Source organism: Hypanus sabinus, unplaced genomic scaffold, assembly GCF_030144855.1.
Source record: "Hypanus sabinus isolate sHypSab1 unplaced genomic scaffold, sHypSab1.hap1 scaffold_1538, whole genome shotgun sequence".
Classification (NCBI taxonomy): Eukaryota; Metazoa; Chordata; class Chondrichthyes; order Myliobatiformes; family Dasyatidae; genus Hypanus; species Hypanus sabinus.
This window is the reverse complement of record NW_026779614.1, coordinates 63,649-69,754: the sequence shown is the minus strand read 5'-3', so window position 1 is coordinate 69,754 and position 6,106 is coordinate 63,649.

Genomic DNA, 6,106 nt, shown 5'->3' with positions numbered 1-6,106 from the left:
CAGGGAATTTCCGGCGCTTGTGAAGTGCCTCCTGAGGCCGGATTTTGATGTCTCGCTGATAGGTTGGAGGAAACAGCTCGGCCCATCGGCTTGAATCAGCTCCCGGGGGAGTTAGGGATCCCGGCAGAAGACGGAGGGGAGGGGATTTTATTGAGAGGATACCAGTGGTGTGAGAAGGAGCAAACACGATATTTGTCCCGGTGGGGATAGGAGGGGTTCAGCTGTGGAAATGTCTGAGACCATGGTGGTGGTGAGCTGGTGGACAAACACCGAAAGACTGTTGACCTCCAAATCCGGCCAATGGTTTTAGAAAAAGTGGGGATGGGAGTGCAATGATGGACTGGCCCGGGATCTTATTGAATGAAAGTACAGGCTGGAAGGGCCGACTGGCTTGCTCCTGTTCCTGTTGTCTCTGTCTTTAAGGAGATGGGATAACCAAATCCTTCCTGAGTCTGCAAGATGTTTCAGTGTGTGTTGTAAGGACCGGTGGTTGGAGCCCAGTTTTTCCCAAACTCTATCAGCAATCTGACCGAGGGACCAAATCCAACATTTCTAAGTCTGTTACAGACACGAAAGTATAGTTATATACTGATAATGACACAAATGTATATTAAGATATTGTTAAGGACATAAAACTCATATATCTACTTTGTTAATGAGATTTCTAAGTCTGTTATTGATACAGTGTATATATATATATATATATATTATATAATATCATTGCATACAACCTGTATTTAAAAACATAAAACATATTTCGATATTGTTAATGACAGAGAATCGTATTATTTGTGTTCCGTGTGTTATCTGAATGTACTTCCCTGTGATGCTGCCACAGGTCAGTGTTTCTCTGTACCTGTCCCTTCCCGTACTTGTGCACTTCGTTATGAATTCCACAGGACCCCACAAAACTCAGTGAGATTTGATTATATTCTTGTCATCTCAGTGGGAGAAATGTAAAGAGACAGTACACTGATAAATACAAGAACCTGAACATTGTTGATGAGTGGTTGGATCCTGGAGTCCAAGTTCACCGCTCCCTAAAAGTGACTACTCAGATCGACAGAGAGGTTAAGAATGCAAACGGCATGTTTACCTTTACAATCAAGGCGTTGATTTCAAATGTCAGGAAGTTATGTTACAGCACGACATAGGCCACATCTGGAGTATTTCATACAGTTCTGGTAACCTCATTCTCGGAAGAATGTCGAGGGTTTGGAGCGATTGCAGACGAGCTTTACCAGGAAATTTCCTGGATTACAAGGCATGCATAATTTCAAAGGGCATATGCCAAAGTGTACATTGGTTCGTTCTATCTTTTTCACTTTAGGATCATTTATATCATAGTATGTACTGTTAATTCAGTAACTGTCTATTTCTGTAGGACCATCAGTGATTGTCCTTGATGTGTTCTTCCACCAAGTTATATCTGCTCATTCCGTGCTATATTGTTCATATTGTACCTGTATCTTATCAATAATTATATATCAACAATCTTTCTCCTACTCTCACCTCATTGTGAAGTATTCTGCCTTACTGAGTTAATTCCGCGCTCAGTGCTTGTCACCTAGAACTAGAAGAGGATTTATTGAATGCAGCATGAGGTAGGGTAAAAGCAGCCATTTCAAATTTTAGTTTCAACGGTATGAAATGGCAGCAGTGTTAATTTTATATAAAGACACTTTACAGGACAATGTCAGGGTAGCAGTTTGTCACCTGAAGTTTAATTGAAGTTGGATAACGCAACAAGACAATGTCCGAAAGACAAGAGTAAATAAATAAGACAGTAATTTCAAAAGAAAATTGCGAGTTTTGGAATGGCTGAGCCAAAGCCCTAACAATAATCCCACAGGACAGCCTGTATCCCACCACATCAATAATACATATCAGCTATCATGTTCAAACTCTGTACAGCATTTATCCCACCACCTCAATGATATATATTAACCATCTTGTTCAACCCATGTCCAACCTGTATCCAACCACCTCAATATGTATCAAGCATCTTGTTCAACCTCTGTCCTTACCGTTGATGGTTAGACCAAAATCTGCACTTGTTTGTACTGCTTTGTCTAGGAGGATTTGTAAGCATTCTGCAGCAATTGCTATTAGGGTGGTATCATCTGCATATCTTATATTGTTGATGTAAACATCTCCAATTTTTATCCCATCTAGGTCTTCTATTTCTCTGAGAATCATTTCAGCATAGATATTAAATAATTCCGGTGAGGCAACGCATCTCTAACTCCCCTTTGAATATTAGTCCAACTGCTTATATTATCAACAATTTGTACAGCCACTGTTTGATTCCAATATAAATTTTGAATAAGTTGTTGGTCCCTTCCGTCAATGTTTAGTTAAGTGAGAATTTGAAATAGTTTTTCATGTTACACTTTGTCGAATGCTTTAGTGAAATCAATAAAAAATAAAAAGACATCATTTTGACATCAATTGCCCTTTCTGAAAGCGTTCGTGGTATGAAAGTTGCGTTCCTGGTTCCTCTATCCTCCTTAAGCCCATATTGCAGTTCAGAAGTTTCTGGCCTTAACTTGTTTTTAATTCGACTCAGAACAATTATCAACAAAATCTTTATTATGTGACTCATCAGACTGATTGTTCTATAATTTTCGCAGTCAATAGTTCCAGGAATTTTAGGCAGAGTTATAAATACTGATTTCAAGAGATCGTCAGGCAATACAGCAGACTCATATATGTCATTAAGCTCTTCAAAATGAATATCTACTCCCAGATCTTCTGGGGCTTGTATCATTTCCACTGAAATTCCATTAGGTCCAGAGACTTTACCATGCTTCATGCCTTTCATTGTTTTAGTTCTTTCTTCTTTGGTAATAGGTGGGCCAGGATTAGGATGTTTATTTTATGGGGTTCCCCTCTATTATCTTCAAAAATCTGATCTATATACTGAATTCAACTCTCACATACTTTATCTGGGTCTGTTAGGATGGATCCGTCTGCTGATCCTGTGCATCCTGTAGAGGAGGTTTTCTAAATTGCTGTAACTTCCTTAATTTTCCTGTGCATTTATTTGCTGTTGTTAATATGACCTTCTACTTCATTGCATTTTTGATTCAGCCATTCTTCCTTTCCAATATTGCACAATCGTCTGGTCTGTGACGTTGATTATCTGTCTATAAAGTGACATTAGGCACAGGAGTGTATAGAACTGTCAGGGAATGTTAACCTAGTAGTGGGTGGGGTGTGGAGGGTGTGGTTACTGAGCAGAGGTGTTGATCAGGCTTACTGCCTGTGGAAAATAACCGTTTTGAGACTGCTTGTCCTGGCGTGGATGTTACAGATCCACAATTCCTTTGAGGATTGAAAGTTGCGTTCCTGGTAATACCAGATTTGTAAAGAGATTTTTGGGCTTATTGACCATTAGGAAGAAGTGACGGGATATTAACGCTAAAGTTGTAAAAGTCACAGTGATTCCAAAATATGCAGAATTGTGTGCAGCTGTTGTCCGAACTTGGAGGAAAGATATCGATGAGAGTGGAAGTGTGCAGGGAAAATTACACGGACATTGCTGGTGTTTCAGGAAATAATTATAGTGATAGTTTGAACAGGTTAGGGCTTGATTACCTGGAATACAGGGGAATGAGGGGGTATCCGAGCAGGGTTCCAACTTTTCTACGCCATTTTCCCCTACAATTAAAGAAAGGGTCCATGGGCCCGAGGTTCCAAACCCCCGCTAGAAACATAGAAATCGATGATGGTATAAAAAGGGTGAATGCAGGTATGCATTTTCCCCTCATGTTGAGTAAGATAGTGAACTTAATTGAGAATGTGACACATTTAAAGGGGTTCTGAGGGGGAAGTAAGAGATGAAGGTTCAATTGTAGTATTTGAGAGATGGCTGGGTAGTTACATGGATGAGGGAGGTTTGGAGGGCTATGGTCTAGGTGCAGGGGGCGAACATGACACGGACTGGATGGGCTAATAGTCCCGTGTCTGCGCTCTGAGGGCTCTGTGAATTTAATTTGATCGTTCGACACATATTCGACATTTGTTGCCGACAGATGGTATCCAACAATGTGTTTTTATTTTGGACCAGCGTCTGCAGTGCCGAGAGTTCTGTAGAGCCGGAACCACCATGAGATTTGCTGAATGCCCCTCGTCAGGGTAAAAACAACCAGTGGAATTTTAGGATCACCATCACAAAATGGTTGAATGTTCAGTTCATCTTTGCCGTAATGTCACACTGAGTTTGTTATTTCCCCTCTCGGTTATCTTTGCGAGCCACCTCCTCTGTCACCAGGGCAACAGCTCGCTGGAGCTGCAGAGAGTGTTGAACATGTTACTGACTCTCAGCGGAGAGACAGGGGCCTCAGCAGCCGCGGTTGATACGAGGATGCTTTGAGCTTTCACTGGGCGGGATGGATGATGTCTGTGTTGGAATGAAGAAAGAACTAATGATTGTAGAGATTGCATTTATGCAATTTTGTTCACTGTGTCAAACATCTTGCAGGCTGTCAGTGTTTTGTGCATGAAAAGAACAAAAATATCTCCTATACTTATTATTTTGAAATTTATATTTACAACATTTTGTTCCTGTTACGTAATGGGAAAGTGGCTGCTAATTGACCCGGGCTACAGCGCACTCAACAATAAAAAAAGTAATGAACAAGTGTGCTCAGAGTAACAGTGGAGACAAGTTGAAATGTATCAGCACCCTCTTCGTGACCCAATGCCCATGTTTCCCGGCTGATCCCCGTCCAGAACAAGGATCAACAGGCTCCAGTTCTGTCACGGGTTGGTGTGGGAGGGTAAGTTTTTGAATTGGGATTAGCTGAGACGCTGCCGCATATTACCGGCAGCAAAGAGCTCTGGGAGAGTTGGTGCTTCAGATACAATCTTGGGATGTGGTTTCCAGGAATATGGGACTGTCAGTGTTTGGGCTTCGGTCTACGTTGGTGCTTTTACAGAAGCGGCTGGATGTCCCTCCTTCCGCAACGAAGCAGACGTCTCCGGGGGCTGGATATTGGAAGCGGCTTCTCTCAGTGTGAAACGTGGGAACACCCACCTTGAGATGTGGAAAAGATGTGCGAGGCGGGAGTCAAAGAGAAACTCGAGATGCTGAAGATGGAACAGAACATAGAACAGTACATCACAGGAACAGGCCCTTCGGCCACAGTGGTGTGCCAGACAAGCTGAAAAGTAAATCACCCCCCGCCCCTCAAAAAATCTAATGACTCCTACCTACACAATGTCCAAATCCGCTCAATCTTCCTCACACCCACGTGCCTATCTAAACATCTCTTAAAAGCCTCCGATGTATTTGCTTCCACCACCATAACAGACAGCGCATTCCAGGCATCCACACCTCTCTGAGTAAAACAACTTACCCTCACATTTCCATTGCATCTACTCCCTCACACGTTCATTGCATGTCCTCTGGTATTAGACATTTCAAAAACAGCGAAAAGATACTCCCTGCCTATTCTATCAATGTCTTTCACAATCTTATAAACCTCTATCAGATCTTCCCTGATAGAGAACAACCCGAGATTTTACACAGAAGAAATGGATGACGTTTGAAACCATTCTGACGAATGGTCAGGAAACCGAATCGGTAACTTTTTCCCTCTCCCCGCAGCTGCTCCTTACCTGCTGAGCGTTTCTAGTGATTCCCGTTTCTCTTTATTACATTCACCCTGGAACATTTTAAATCTCCTGCCAATGGATCAGCGCACCAGCGCTCGTTTTGTGACAGTTGATAGAAAAGCGAAGAAACCACCGCTTTTCCCAGTACATTATCCTGGTCCCAATTGTCCTGTTTTCTCCCCTGAAAATGCATTCAGTATTGTTGTTGATAACAAGGTTCAGAGAATAATCCGAGGAATGATAAGCATTATGCATGTGGAGCATTTGATGGCCCTGGGCCTGTGTTCAGTGGAGTTCAAATGGTTGGCGGGTTAAGACGGGGGTGATTATTTACACCGACTGAATGACAAGAAGTTTGGTTGCAGTGAGAATAGAGAGGGTGTCTGGATTAGACGGAGAGTCTGGGATCTGCGAATAAAGAATCTCAGAATAAAGAAGCTTCACTTTAAAACTGAGATGAGAGCAATTACTTTAGCCAAATGTT